The following is a 15378-nucleotide window of genomic DNA, read 5'->3' as shown; positions in this document are numbered from 1 at the left end:
TGTGGAATTCCCAAGTAGCTCCCTGCAAATTCAATAATGTGATTTAATTTAGGATTCCAGCTTTGGTTCTTACATTCCCATTGCTATCTGCCCTCTACCTGGGGTCCCAGAGCAATATTGCCTCAACTTAGAATCAGAAACACACTGATTGTTAGAGCTGGAAAGGTCCTGAGAAATTCCAGGAAAACCAATTCTTTTATTTTATTCATTTGGTAAATTCCATTGATACATTCCTTTATCAACATCGAAATAATTTAATAACACCAAAATCAGATACTGAAAGTGAAACATGCGTTCAGTCCTACCACCAATGCCCAACAAATGCTATTGAAAATCAGAAATTATAAAGGTATCGAAATTGTCAAAAGGAAGGTTTTTTTCTGACAGTATAGGCTCACATCATCTTAAGGCAGTTTACACAGCATGACGAGCTGCACTATTTAAGTGGGGCTCTTGGGTAGTTTGTGTAACTACAGGGAATGCTCACTGCTCAGTCCCATATCTAACGAGAATGGGATCCACTCTCCATTTGAAGCATTTCTTAAGTCCCTAACACACTCCCTGAAACTGAAAAAGTCTTCCAGACAGACAAGTCTGAAGGCTCCAGGGCCACAGGAGATACTGAATATATCATTTCTTCAGCTGCTTTGCTATGGGTTACTCTCAGAGTGGGAGATGGGGGTGAGGGGACGAGGGGAGGGCAGAAAAGGGCAAAGAATCTGAGCTTCAGCTTTTGTCTCCTTATTGCAAGCAGCATTTCATTTTGACCTTTCTTATGTGATACCTTCATGTCTGATTTCCCTGACCTTGAGATAGTCTTTGTTTTTAATAAACTGTCTTTACACTGTGTGAGACACGACACAGGCACCTGGGGAGTGTTTGTTGGTTGGAGGGCATCCAGGAAGAGGAGCAACAACTAGCAGAAGCAGGCTCAGGTTGACATCATTCTTCTGAATCGGAATCCATGTGTTTTGATGAGGGGAACACAAAAAAGATGATGAAATTCAAGGGATTTGTTGACAATTACTTTTCCAGACTCCCCCAACTACCATCCCTTGAGTGGATCACTCCTACCACTGTCTTGGCTCACTTAACACAGAGAGGAGAAATAAAGAAATAAAGAGGAGGGGGAAAGAAGGCTGAGAGGAAGAGAAGCTGGAAGAAAATCTGATGTTTCTGTTAGCATGGTCCTTTAAAAGGGTCCCCCATGACATCTGACCCCATGTGCTTTTAATTCACTTCACGCCAATTCAACTCAGTCTGATTCAATCCAATGTGGTAAATAGTACTAAGCATCAGCTGCACAAACAAGATTGTTCAAGAAAACATGTTGGTCAGACGACCTGAATTTGAGTCCTAGTTTTATCATCTTTTGTCTAAATGGTTCTGAGCAGATCTTCTTAGCTCTTAGTTACCTGCCTCTCACATAAGAATAAGGGTGCCCTCCAAGGCTTGTCTCAGTGACCAAGTGGAGCAAAGTACATCAAAGTGCTGTGAAGTGTCTTGCAAACTTAAGTTACTATTACTCTCTATGACAGGGAAACAATAAAATAAAAATTCCTATTAGAAATTGTCCTGCCTGGGGTGGCCGGATGGCTCAGTTGGTTAGAGCCTGAGCTCTTAACAATAGAGTTGCTGATTCGATTCCCACATGGGCCAGTGAGCTGCGCCCTCCATAACTAGATTGAAGACAGCGAGCTGCCGCTGAACTGCCAGAGGCGCAGCCGGATGGCTCAGTTGGTCAGAGCGCGAGCTCTTAACAACAAGGCTGCCGGTTCAATTCCCACATGGGATGGTGGGCTGCGCCCCCTGCAACTAACAGCAACTAAGACTGAAAGTGGCAACTGGACTTGGAGCTGAGCTGCACCCTCCACAACTCGATTGAAGGACAACAACTGATGGGTCCTGGAAAAATCACACTGTCCCCCAATATTCCACAATTAAAAAAAGAAATTGTCCTGCCTAAGAGGAATTTAGTCTTAAGTTCTTCAGGACAGACTGTGGACTCAAAGGGGGAAGGTTTGTTTTTCATGCTATTTTTTAACCCTCAAATTGTCACCATCTAAAGTCCTGTTCCCACCCCTGTGTAGTAACTTAGCAGTGAAAAGGGGTGCTATGGCAAGGGAAACTGTTGTTCCTTTATTTTTGCATATTCTCCCAAAGTGAGCCTTTTCATAGATTTTGAGATACAATGTGAACAAATTGGTATTAAGGTTGCTGAAAAGACACAAGAGGAAATAGTGTGACAGCCAGACACATAGGGACAGATACTAAAAATCGAGGCATTTGAGTCTTCTTTTCCCCACCAACCAATGGCACAAGCTACTTCCTTCCCACTTTTCAATATTTAACCAATGCCTACATAGCATTTACCATGGGCCAGGAACTGTCCTAAGTTCTTTACAAATATTAACTCATTTAATCCTAACAACAACCTTATGAGCGGTGCTTTTTTTTTTTTTTTTTTTTAATGTTCGTTTTACAGATGAGAATATCGAGGCACAGGGCATTTCACTAATTTGCCCAAGGTTACCGGGCTAGTAAATGGTATCAGTGCCCAATGGACTCTAATAAAGGCTGGTTTAATATAAAGATACTTTTTTACTGAAGGTAGCAGCTAACATGATTATCCAGACTCAGGGGATATAGCAAGCTCAGTAAGGTCTACAGAGGGAGAAGAAGGGTTACCTTCTGCTGGTTTTAAGCTAACGATCTCAGACACAAGGTGATTTTTGCAGCTGCCAATCTAATTATGCTTTTGTTACTTCTCTTACCCTTCCCAGCTTGGCTGTGAGTTATGATTCACTACATTGCATTTTCTTACTAAACTATCTTCTATTAAACTGATTGGTGGGGGAACAGAAGATCACCTTCAATAGAACCCAAAATACCCCTTTATGTTCACAGCAATTTTTGATTTTTGATCTCAGATCAGATACTAAAAAGGTCACAATGGAACACTGCCCCCCCACCCCCTACCCCTCAAAGACAGACGTAAGGTATAGCCAACCAACCTGGATCCATGCACGATTAACTAAAATCTTTTGGGAATGAAGGCAGCTGCTATGAAGTCTATGCAGGAATGTGTTCATGTGGTTAGAAGAAAATTACTAACCTATGTGTCTTTTTCTTCCCTCACAGTCTCTGTCAGATCATAAAATAAACGACGGGGGAAGAAGTACCATTTTTGTACTTTCAATGTGATTTTAGACAGAAGGAAAAAAGAAAGGAGGATAAAGGAGGGAAGGAAGGAGAGAGGGAGGGAGGAAGGAAGCAGGGAGGGAGAAGATTTATGTAACTTTCCATCTCAGTAAATATAATTTTGTTTCTTGCTGATGGAACCAAATATTGAAGGGGTCGATATTTGGTGTTCTCTCTTAATGTTCAAATTTCTTTAGTGGTACTTTCTAAGAGTATGCTGGGTACTCACATATTTTTTTTCAATCCAACTACCAAAAGGCTGGCATGTATATATTTTTATAAGTATTATGCATTTTAAGAAGGTTGTGTGTCTTTGTGTTTACTATCCAGCTTTGGCCTCCCTTTTGACCATGGGCCTCAATTGTAAGTGACTCCTGAGGCCACAGTATGTACTGATACTTGGGGAGTAGGCTCCCCGTTTGTGGTGAGCTTGGAGTCTCAGCCTTTTCCTAACAGCTCTGCTTGCTGTATGTGATTGGGCTGAGAATGCTAGTGTAGTTCACCCAAGCTTCTTGATGACCTCACCCTCATTTGGTGGTTCAGTGTGACAAGTTAGGGTTTATACCCTGTGTTTCTGGCCTCTCTACACTGCACATGAGCCCCCTACAAGAGGTCCTGGGTCTATTACTAGAAAGACTCGAATGCTTAGTCTTGGAGTCACTACAGCTCACCTCATCTTTAAAGATGGATCCAACTGTAAAGCTCAGGGTCCTTTTTGCACTTTTCTCCCTGACTCTGTTCTATTTATGAGCTTCACAATCTCCATCCATGCAGGGCTCAACTAGTCAACTGCCAGTCCTCTGGGACTGATGTCTGTGAATGTCCATATTCCCTGGGGTTCAGCAGCTGGCAGAGGAAAGGGGACACTGGGAGAAGATGCTTTTAGATACTAAATAATCTGGTTAGGAGATGTTCTTGTTCTGTTTTCATTTACCAACTTTCTTACAGGAAAAAAAAAAATTAAACAAAACGTGCTACCACTTTGGAGTAGAAGTTTTCTGTGATTATTTTTGCTGTAATTTGTTATGCTTGTTTTTCAGAGTGCTCCTGAAATACCCTTGCCCGCACCAACAACTTGGTGGTAACTGGAAACTCATATGCTTTTGGGGAGGTTGATTCACATGACCCTTCCTGAACCTTATGAAAAGTACCCTGGTTTGGAAGCAATAAACTTGGCAAAGCAGTAAGCTTTTTTTTTTCCTTTTCCTTAATCGTTCACAGTAACATGTGTTATCTTATATGGTATATACTACATTCCATGAATCAGCATAAAGTGTCCAAAAGAGAGAGGAGAAATAGAAATATATTCTCACAATTTATCAAGTTTGGGTACAATATCCTCCTGAAATAAAAATAACAGCACTATTCTTAAGGAGGTAGATTAAGATCATGAAATCAATTTAAAGAGGGGCCATTGAGAAAATCGATCACTGAAACCCTCTGAGCCTTACTTTCTTCCTGTAAAAAATGAGAGTTATATTAGAAATGTTGAGCTGGCTAGTTACCTATCCTCTCTAAGCTCCAAATTCAGCCCTCTATGCTTTGTTCTGAAACTTTTATTTCCCAAATTCATTTGCCAGCCAACTTCCTCTGAGGTTCTGCAAAGAGGAAGTCCTAGAGGAAAGTTGGAAGGACAGAGGAGAGGAGAAGGAAACTTCCTCCTGATTTTGCTGTTCCCTGCTCCCCTCCCAAAGTGGCTTTGGCTCCACACTCCACCTTCTTTCAGCACTTCCAGAGCCAGCCTCCCCATGCCCCCTGAGGTGTGACCGCTGAGGTCCAAGCAACAGCTCCTCAGGGTCAGTCTGTTGACCTCCAGAGGCATCAGACAGCTGGGAAGCACCCCTTCCTCAGGTCTGGGTCTTGGCTCTATGGGGCCCCTCTCCACAGTCCTAGGTTCTGCCGTCTCCAATCTCTCCCTTTCTGTTCTGTGGTCCCAGAAGTGGTAGCTGCTTCCTGCAGATGCTACCTTGATGTTTTCTCAGGGTTCCTTTATTTGTGCGCTAAGCCTATCAACACCCATGTAACTGACTCTCTGTATTAAATTTGCTCTGTTTGAAATATCTAGTGTGATTTCTGTTTTCCAGACTGAATCCTGAATAATAGTGTCCTTATGATCCTGGGTGACTTAATCCATGACCTCTGGACAGTCTATATTCCTTCACTCAACCCATGTTTACTGAAGCCTGGGAATGGGTATTCCACTGTGCTAGGAGGTGGGCAACAGAGAAATGGCTACACATATATACCCAACAAACCCTGATCTGCAGGAAGAGGAGGAGAGTGCACACATTGGAGAACAGGTTCTATGTAGATTCTGAGGAGGAAGAGGAGAAAGCAGAAGAACAAAAGGCCTTGAGAGCATTTGGGGTTCAGGACTAGATGAAGGCAACAGCTCAAACTCAAGTTTATTAGCATAAGGACTTCAAGTGGCATTTCTGGCAGACAGAGGCCACATGGTGGGGACCAGAGGGAGGTCAAAGTGGTTGGAGACAGAAGATGGAGGGTTCCTGGGCCAGACTGCAGAGTCTGTGAAGCTAGTGGGGATCTTAAGAGATTCATGAGCAGTGAAGATGTACACTGAAATGGCCTTGACAGGAAGTGAGCAAGATGAGTGAAAGGAGAACCAGGACCTTGGAAAGGACAGCTGAATGTTCTTCAAGGATTCTAGACGGGTATTTCACAGTTCGTTTCACCCAATAAGAACCCTTATTACTTGGGTGCTGATGGTGAATGTGCACTCTTTGATTCACATGTGTTAATTCTCCTTTAATCCTCACATTAACCCATGAGGTGATTCTCATATATATAAACAGGGAAACTAATATCTATTAAGTGGCTGAATGAAATTCAAACCCAGTTTTTACCTGACTCCAAATCCAGTGCTCTTGCCAATGTATTTCACTGCCATTATAGCACAGAGCTTATCTTCCAAAAATATTTACTGACTACAATACCACGTGAGGCTACTGTGAGAAATAGGAGATAATGGTGAAATAATTAGGAATAGAAAGGGATGATTTGAAAGATATATCCAATAAATTAGAGGCCACAGTGACCGACCAGGTAGTGAGAGAGGGGAGTGCGAAGGAGAAGTAAGACTCAAAAGAATTAAATGGCAATTCAATTATTCAGGATTCCTTGGGTTACAAGTAACAGAAACCCAATTTAACTTGATAGTTCTAACAAAAGTCCCATGAAGGAGTATGATTGTTTCTCTTTGGGTCATCAGTCCATCTCTAAACCAATCACTGTAGGGGTGGCCGGTTAGCTCAGTTGGTTAAAACGTGATGCTAATATATGGTGATGGAAGGAGAACTGACTCTGGGTGGTGAACACACAATGGGATTTATAGATGATGTAATACAGAATTGTACACCTGAAATCTATGTAATTTTACTAACAATTGTCACCCCAATAAATTTAAAAAATAAATTAAAAAACAAACAAAAAATGTGATGCTAATAACACCATGGTTGCTGGTTCGATTCCCATAGGGGCCACTTGAGAGCTGCGCCCTCCTTAAATAAATAAATAATAAGTAAAAATAATAAAAAATAAACCAATCACTGTAGCTGAGGAGATATGGTACTCTGATCAGGTAAGGGTCATGTCCCAGGGCCCAGGGAGGTCCACTACACAGAACCCTCAGACTAAGCAAGATTCCTTTAGAATGCTCACTGCACAATGACTGTAAAGATTCAGTCCTGCTTAACTAGCAATGAGGTTTCATTAATGGAAATAGGAGTGGTTGAGAGCTAGGGATTTTGGGAGGAAAATGCTGAATTTGGGTAAATGTTAAGTGATCTTGAAGATGTCCAGTCATAACCTGAATTCACTCCCATGTTTCTTCAAAAAAGCTTAAATCTTTCTAACTTTAAAGGTAGAGGTGTGAATTCTGGAAATTTTGGATCATTCACTGGTATCAAAAGTTTAGTGAAACAGGAGTGGCCAGATGGCTCAGTTGGTTAGAGTGCGAGCTCTTAACAACAGGGTTGCCGGTTTGATTCCCACATGGGATGGTGGGCTATCTAGACTGAAAACAAAGACTGGACTTGGAGCTGAGCTGCGCCCTCCATAACTAGACTGAAGGACAACGACTTGACTTGGAGCTGATGGGCCCTGGAGAAACACACTGTTCCCTAATACTCCCCAATAAAACTTTAAAAAATAATAATAATAATTTAAAAGAAAAGTTTAGTGAAAGAAACCAAAAAATGACTAAACTTACAGAATCTGTATGCAAAGTAGGGTGACATTTTTTGTGAATGCACAGATTTTTGGTTCAGGTAATGCCATTTTCATCTCCTCTTTATAAATACAGTTTTGCAGCACTGAAGTAAAATGGGGGTTGGTAAATTACAGTCCATGAGCCAAATCCAGCTTGTCACCTGTTTTTGCACAGCCCATGAACTAAACATGGTTTTTACCATTTAAATACTTGAAAAAAATCAAAAGATTAATAATGTTTCATGATACATGAAAATTATATGAAATTTAAATTTCAGTACCCACATACAAAGTTTATAGGAATACAGCAATATTCATTCATTTACACATTGTCTATGGCTGCTTTTGTGTTACTATAGCAGAGTTAAGTTGCAACAGACATTACATGACTTACAAAGCCTAAAATATTTATTATGTGGCTCTTTAAGACAAAATTTGCCAATCCCAGGGCTAAAAACTTTAGAGTGCCAATTGGTCTGTGATGTTTTTGCTATCATACCTATGTTTATTGGTTGGTAAATGAGCTATAAATCTGGCAAAAAGTCAAGATGAAGTTTAAATTTTCATCAAGTAATAATCCATTTGATTGTGAATTGGGGGCTATTAAACTTATTCAAGCTTGTTAAAGAACTTGGATCAAACACTGAAACTCTGTCACAGCTCTCAGTATGTGCTTATATTTCTCCAGTTGCTCATGGGATAATCTCATATATTTTTCAGGCTTTGTAGTTTACAAAGTACTGTCAAACACACCATTTGTTTGATCCAATATGCAATATACTACATAGTTTATGGTAAGGCCTGACCTCTCCTGAATGTAACATTTGTTAGGGAATAGTTGCTTAAAATATTTTGCATTAAGGTAGTAAACAACCATATGAATATATTTAGGAACTATATCACTTGTTGTGTCACGTAAGCAACATTCCAAATTAAATAGAGATTAGCTGGTTTCCTTCTCAGCATCTATTCTTCCCTTTCCAAAACATCCCATTTCAATTTGGGAATGCATGAGGTGACAAAAAAGCTGTTTTTACCAAATAACCTATACTAAGCCAATCAGGGCATTCTCAGGCACAGTGTTTGGTTAGAAATGGGCATGTGACCTCAGTCGGTGCAATCAGAGTGACTCTCAGAATTCTGACAGAAAGGCTTCCTCGAAGACAGACAGTCTTTTCTACTGGAATTAAAAGAGAAGTATCTGGGAGTTGCTGACTGCCCTCTTAGGAAGCCCAAAAACACCACCTTAAGATGCAGCTGGCACTGCAGGAGGAAGAGTGGAGAGACGGAAAGAAATAGTCTTTTGGACATTGTTGAGTCATTCTATAGAGCACTGCTTGATACTGGTCCTCTCTTAGACCTTGAAATGTAATGAACCAGTTAGCTTCCTCTACTACTGAAGTCAGTTGGAATCAGGTTTTCATTTACTTGTGACTAAAATGCACTAAGTAACAAAGATTCCTCCCTCCCCCCTCTCTCCCTTTCTTCATAAAACATGATGGTGTTTTGGTTTTTTTCCTGATATCAAATAGTGTGTCTTTTCCAAACAAACAACCAATTCTTCAATTCTCCAACACCAAGTGGGTGTCCTACAATTCAATTTAATTCTGACACTAGCTACCCAAAGTTAGTGGAGACCCCATATATAGAACGAGGGTTCAGTCCCACAAGACTGCCCCCACTTCAGACACCAGCTGCAAGTGGAGGTTTCCAGGCTACCTGCACTACTGCTCAGCTGATTGCAAATTCAGGGGTTCCCACAGCAATCCCCCTCATGCTCAGTAATGTGGTAGAACAACTCACCAGTTTATTATAAAGGATACAACTCAGGAACAGCCAAATGGAAGAGATGCACAGGGCAAGGTATTTGGAGGTAGAGAGTGGGGCACAGAGTTTCCATGCCCTCTCTGGGCATGCCACCTTCTCAGTACATCAATGTGTTCACTAATCTGGAAGCTCCCTGAACCCCATCATTTAGAGGTTTTAGTGGTGGTCTTATTATGTAGGCATGATTAATTAAATCACTGGCCATTGGTGATTGAATTCAATCTCCAGCCCCTCTCCCCTCTCCGGAGGTAGGGCTGAAAATTCTAACTCTATAACCACTTAGTTGGTTTTTCTGGTGACTAGGCCCCATCCAGAAGCTATTTAGGGCCTCCCCAGGAGTCATTCATTAGCATATAAAAGACAATAAATTCCAAGGGTTTTTAGGAGCTCTGTGCCAGGAACCTGGGATGAAAACCAAATATTTATTTTTTATTATACTATAATTATATTTACTTTTTTGGTCAGATATTATACTCAGCCCTCGAAAATAGTCAATCTATGCCTTCAAGGAACTCACTGGGTGAGGAGGGGGCGTGGGGATGGGAAGTTGTGCACAGATATACATAGAACTTAAACCAATGAGCTATAAACAGTATCTGTCAGAATAACAGCCAAAACATTTGTAGTCATCTTCAATAGTGACTAGACTAATACAGGAAAGATATTACCCCTGGTCTATGTCACACTTTGTATCCTTTTCCTCAAATCATCCTGAAGTGTCATTAATTAATAATAAATTAATCACAGCAAATCAACCCAACAAAAGGTTCTTCCCTTGGGGTTGCAATGGTTTCCCTTCAATATCCAAGTCATCACACTATATATTTTACAGATTTTGAAACAAGCCCTAATTATATTTCTCCACTACATCTAGGGATTTCTTTATAGATATAGTATCTTTTTAGAAAACAATTCCCATTTTTCCTTCATGCATTTTTCCTCTTTATTAGAGTATGCAGCCTTCTGACTGCTGGGAAATCTTCAGCTCCATCACGCTAAGAAGGTCCTTTATCTCAACTTTGCCAAGAGCCCCTTGGATGTGTGGGGTTTCTGAAAACACATTCCAACCTGCAAATCACTTAAATGTCAGGGGGCATATCAGCTCAGTTGCTGACCAGGAATCCAGGAGACAAAAGGATGGAGTGATATAGTTTAATAATGATAATGGCCAAGAATACGTGGCTTTGTGAAAGGAGCCTTGGAGTCACTTACTGACTGTCACCTTGGCCTAACTACCAAGCATTTTGGAGCCTCAATTTCTTTCCCTGTAAAATATGGGTAAGAGTTTCCTCTTCACCATGAGGTACACAGTAAGTGAGCTAATGTGTGTATGGTGCACAGTGCATGCTTGGTCTTTGATAAACGATTGCTGTATTTGTTTATAATAAATACCACACTATCTTATGTTTGGTTATTGTTTTTAAAATTTCAAAACATGATACATGTTTAGCAATCCTAGAATGAGTGGTAGGCCTATGGTCTGCTTGAGCACCTACTACGTGCAAGCCCCTCAAGGCTCATAAGTCATGCTAAGATATAGCTCCTCACCTCACAGAATTCACAGGCCAGGCCACAGAAAACTTAAATCAAAACCGGGGGAAATGATAGTTCAACACAGCAAAAGGAAAAGTTTAAAAATAAAATCCAGGATAAACTACCAAACATATTAAACCCCATGTTACATAACCAAGAAGAAAGAGGAGTTGAAAGTCAAAATACTTCAGGCAATTTTAGTTTTCATTCCAATTTAGAACTTACAGAATTCTTCCATTTTTCTAAGGTAGCAAAAGAGCTATTTGGATATATTGACATCGTGTTCCCTAATGACAGGTCTTTCTGATTCAAAAGTTCTATCAAAACTCTGATGTTATATCTCAGGTAGGCAAAATCAAGGGGGAAGTGCTCCACACAAAACAAACCTCACATGTCCTAGAACAACCCTTCTTTTCCAAACTTGGTTCTTATTTTCAATTCCAAAAACAATACACAAGGCCTTAGAAGGTACAAGCTACCTCATGTTTATGCATGTGGCCCTGGAGAAGCGAGGATTTCGGATGCCTTTGATTAGGATTTGGCTGAAGAAAACACCCACCCAAAGTTATTTACTGAGGAACCGTTCTCCCTGCCCCCACCTCACCTCAAACCTGAAGAAATCTCCATCCTGCATCAATTTACAATGGAGCATTTGACATGACTTTATTGGTATATCTTTCTTATGCATTTGACCAATCAAAATGATAATTTAGACAAACTGGGGATGGCAGAGTGCATTATCCAGCAATATCTCATTATTATGCAAAAAATCTGATATTCACAGCAACTGTCTCATCTATTTATTGTTTGGTTACTCATCTGGAAATTTTAATACTTTCTTCAGGGGCAGGGACTGGCAATAAAAAAATAGACCTATATATCAAACCTTTAACTTCCAGCCATCATTGTGTGCCATAATACAGATGGAGTGGCTATCAGCAAGCTTTACTGTGTTGGTTTATTTCCTTCAACAGAGAATGTGGATTTAAATGGGATAAAGCAACAAAGTCGACTTAAGGCTGAAGGGCCCCTTAGAACCTTCCAGTTACTTTGCAAGCAGCAATAACTGCCTCCCAAGGAATTGATACCTAGGGCTACCGATAGCTGTATGCAAGGTCAGAAGAGTGGGTATGACATGAAGGAACGCGAGTTGTTTATGGTGAGGGATGAGGCCACTGCATCTCAGAGAGACTGTCCCCCATCCTCCTTCACATGGCAGTGTTTCTATGGGGCACGTTGCCCTTCTTGCAAACTCAAAGCCTGCTGTATCCCAGCACTGCTCTAATTACTTTATAATCCATAACTTATTTAATTTTCATCACAAGCCTGTGAAGTAGTAAGCACTGGTACTATGCCCATTTTATAGATGGGGAACTGAGGCACAGTGGTGACATAATTTGCCCAGCTAGTAAGTAGTGAAAGCAGGTTTTAAATGCAGGCAGCCAGGCTCCACTATTTGCACTCAGAACCACTGTACTCTGCATGCCAGTTGTACAGAAGTGTCTTAGCTCTCTGCCTGGTCTGAGCTAGAAGAGTAAATGTGGAAACCCATTGCAGTCTACCTACAAGACAATCATCTGAACTGTTTGTTTAAAGATCAGACTCTTAGACCCCAGTCAACTGATTCAGGAACTTGAATTTTTTAACAAGTTCCCTCCTTGGTTCTTCACTTCATCAAAGTTTGAGAATCATTGGAATAGATTTTCTGGACTAGAAGCCAGAAAATCTGGATTTGGATCCCAACTCCACTGTTCATGAACTTTATAACTTTGGGGAAATCACCTGGGCTTCCAGGACCCAGGTTTCATAATCTGTAAAATGAAGACAAAAATATCTGTCCTACACACAGTTGTTTGTAAGAATGAGATGAGAGGAAGCATGTGAAGGAAATCAGCAACTTTAAAAGCATTTCCAAAGATAAGCTATTATTTTTGGTCTTTCATTATTTCATGTATACAAGAATTTTCTCCCTGCTGAAATTACAATCTCTTTCAAGGGATAAGCACTCTACCTATACTTATTTTCTACCCCACAGTAATTTGTACCATGCAAAGCCTATTGTGGCTACCCAATAAATACCATCTTAGCTCAATATGTTTTTAAAAAGATGGAAGCAGGTCCACAGAATCAAGACTATCTATTGTTTGCAATTCTAGTGACCAACACTTGTATACTGTGCTCCCAGAGTCCTTAGGATATCGTTATGTACATTGTCACATTTGATTAGCACAAGTCTTTTTTTAAATACATATTTAACTTAATTTATCATTGTCATTTAAAGCTTGATTTTATAAAACACAAAAAGACATTTAAGAGTTCTGTAACACCAGAATTTAAACAGTAGAAATATTGATAGCTTTGTGGGTATAAGTTATATAAATTAAAATAAAATAATTTGAGATTTTTTTCAATATGGAAACTATACAAATGAAATGAATGGCAAAAGGACCTAATAGTAATATTTTGTTAATTATGGATTATCAGTTACTTTAGGACTAAACAAAGATTTTGAATATTCAAACTTCTTTTGCTGTGTGTCTTATTTAAATATTTCTCTACCTATATTTTGAGTCAAGATACTTGACCAAAAGGTCTGATTTAGGGAGGCATTTAGCTTTTTTTTTTTTTTTCCCAAACTTTTATTTATTTTAAGTGTGTTTCTCTAGGACACATCAGCTCCAAGTCAAGTAGTTGTTTCAATCTAGTTGTGGAGGCACAGCTCACAGTAGCCCATGTGGGGATCGAACTGGCAACCCTGGTGTTATGAGCATTGTGCTCTAACCAACTGAGCTAACCAGCTGCCCCAAGGCATTTAGTTTTATAGGAAGTTTTTCCATCTACAGTTACCACCTTCAAAGGAATTGACATTATCGTGCCGATGTAATTTTGCTGGTTCCCTTTTGGACAGTATGCAAAAAATTATGTGAACCCTATGGAAAGACAAACAGGTAACAAAAAATGGGACAATTAAGCATGGTTCAGTAGAGTATGTTAAGTTTCCCCATCTAAAAATTAGCCAATGAAATAAAATATATGAACTACAGTTCACTTGGTTTTAGGAAAAGCATATTTGAAAATTACAGTATTGTTCTCATCTCATCTTTAGTCACTGACAGGGATTTTGCGGGCCACCATGCTACTTACTTTGTGGATTGTAGTAGCGAATGAACGAAGACAGACTTGCTCAGAATTGGTAATGAACTGTGATCCCAACTCTTCCCATTTTTCAGGTACAACCAAATCTTTGTCTGCATAAATCAGTAGATCATATGAACAAGAAACTTCCAACAGTGGCAGAAATGTCACTGTAGCTGTGATCTGTCTGGTCACTGAACAGAGTTCATCTTGGATAGCTTTCTGAGACTTCTCTGGGTATACTGTCCTCTTTGGCAGTCCTGTCATACTCAATATCAAACTGCCATCTTTCAAGGACCTCACCACTCTCAATATTTGAGATGACTACCACCAGTTTCTGAACTGAACACTTGTATGACCAATCTTTTAGTTGTTCCACCACATTATTTAGGTATTTCATGAGCTCAGGATCAGAGTTTACAAGGAAGGTGAGTCCATATTTCTGCACTCGAGTAAAGGCTTCAGATGAATATATGCCATGCTGATATAAAATGCTGTTGATGCCAGATGAGAAGAACTCGGCCATGATTTCCGCACTCCCGTGCAGGGTGATGCCTTGCTCCTGGAAGAGCAGCAGCGGCATGGCCAGGCCCACAGAGGGGGCATGTGCCCACTTGCAGATGGTGACCACAGGGCTCCTGATTCACACAAGTCTTGTGGCAGAGGGTAGTTCATGGTGATAGCTACAATTTACTGGACAAGATAAAGCTCAGCTTAAATGATTTGCCCAAATTCACCCAGTCAGTAATGACATGACAACTTTCACAATTTCCTGTAATACCACACAGCTCATTCAAATGACTTGTAGTTGGAACAACTCTACCAACAAAGGTAGAAACTGCCATATTTTAGAAAGGGAGAACCACTACCAATGAGCAATATTATCAAGAGAAAAAATGTTAATGGTGGTGGGGGTGGGGAATGGTGTTTTATTTGCATATAAACACCTTGATTTCTGACAGGTAGGAAACTGGCAGGAATGAGGCTCAAAGGGCAGGGAGATTATCTGGGAAGCCACAGAGTCTTCCCCTGCTGATTTACGAATTACAATAGCATTCATATTCCTTCCATTTAAAAAACCAGTACATTTCTGGAAGAACCAAGATCCTACAAAAATAGCAAGAAGAATTCAAGCAGTCTGCTTTCAAAAATATTGTTACTTTTGCAGTCACACAGCTTCTAGGAAAGAAAAAAGGATCTGAGATCATATCATGGTTTCAAAGACTTCCACTTTTGGGAGGCATTCTTTTTAGGCTCAGTTAGACTCCCTTTGCCTTCAAATAATTTACCAAAGGCAAGCATGAAGAAGTTTCACTTGCTGGAGCTGGTCCACATGCATATAACATTCTAATACTCTTAAATCTTCTACCAATAAAGTCTCTTTGTTTGATGCAATACGTTGAGATTTATTTGAGAATGCTTATTGATATGAAGATGCTTGATTATTTTTCACTT

The 15378-nt window shown here is 40.1% G+C and overlaps 1 pseudogene; it reads right to left on the bottom strand.

Moving 5' to 3' along the window:
* Nucleotides 1–13890: 13890 nt before the first annotated feature.
* On the bottom strand, nt 13891–14506 carry LOC109447657 (mitotic spindle assembly checkpoint protein MAD2A; annotated as a pseudogene).
* Nucleotides 14507–15378: the final 872 nt, after the last annotated feature.

The sequence above is a fragment of the Rhinolophus sinicus genome, linkage group LG03, assembly GCF_036562045.2.
Source record: "Rhinolophus sinicus isolate RSC01 linkage group LG03, ASM3656204v1, whole genome shotgun sequence".
NCBI classification, from domain to species: domain Eukaryota; kingdom Metazoa; phylum Chordata; class Mammalia; order Chiroptera; family Rhinolophidae; genus Rhinolophus; species Rhinolophus sinicus.
The sequence above is the reverse complement of the archived record's forward strand: the minus strand, read 5'-3'. Positions and strand labels throughout refer to the sequence as shown.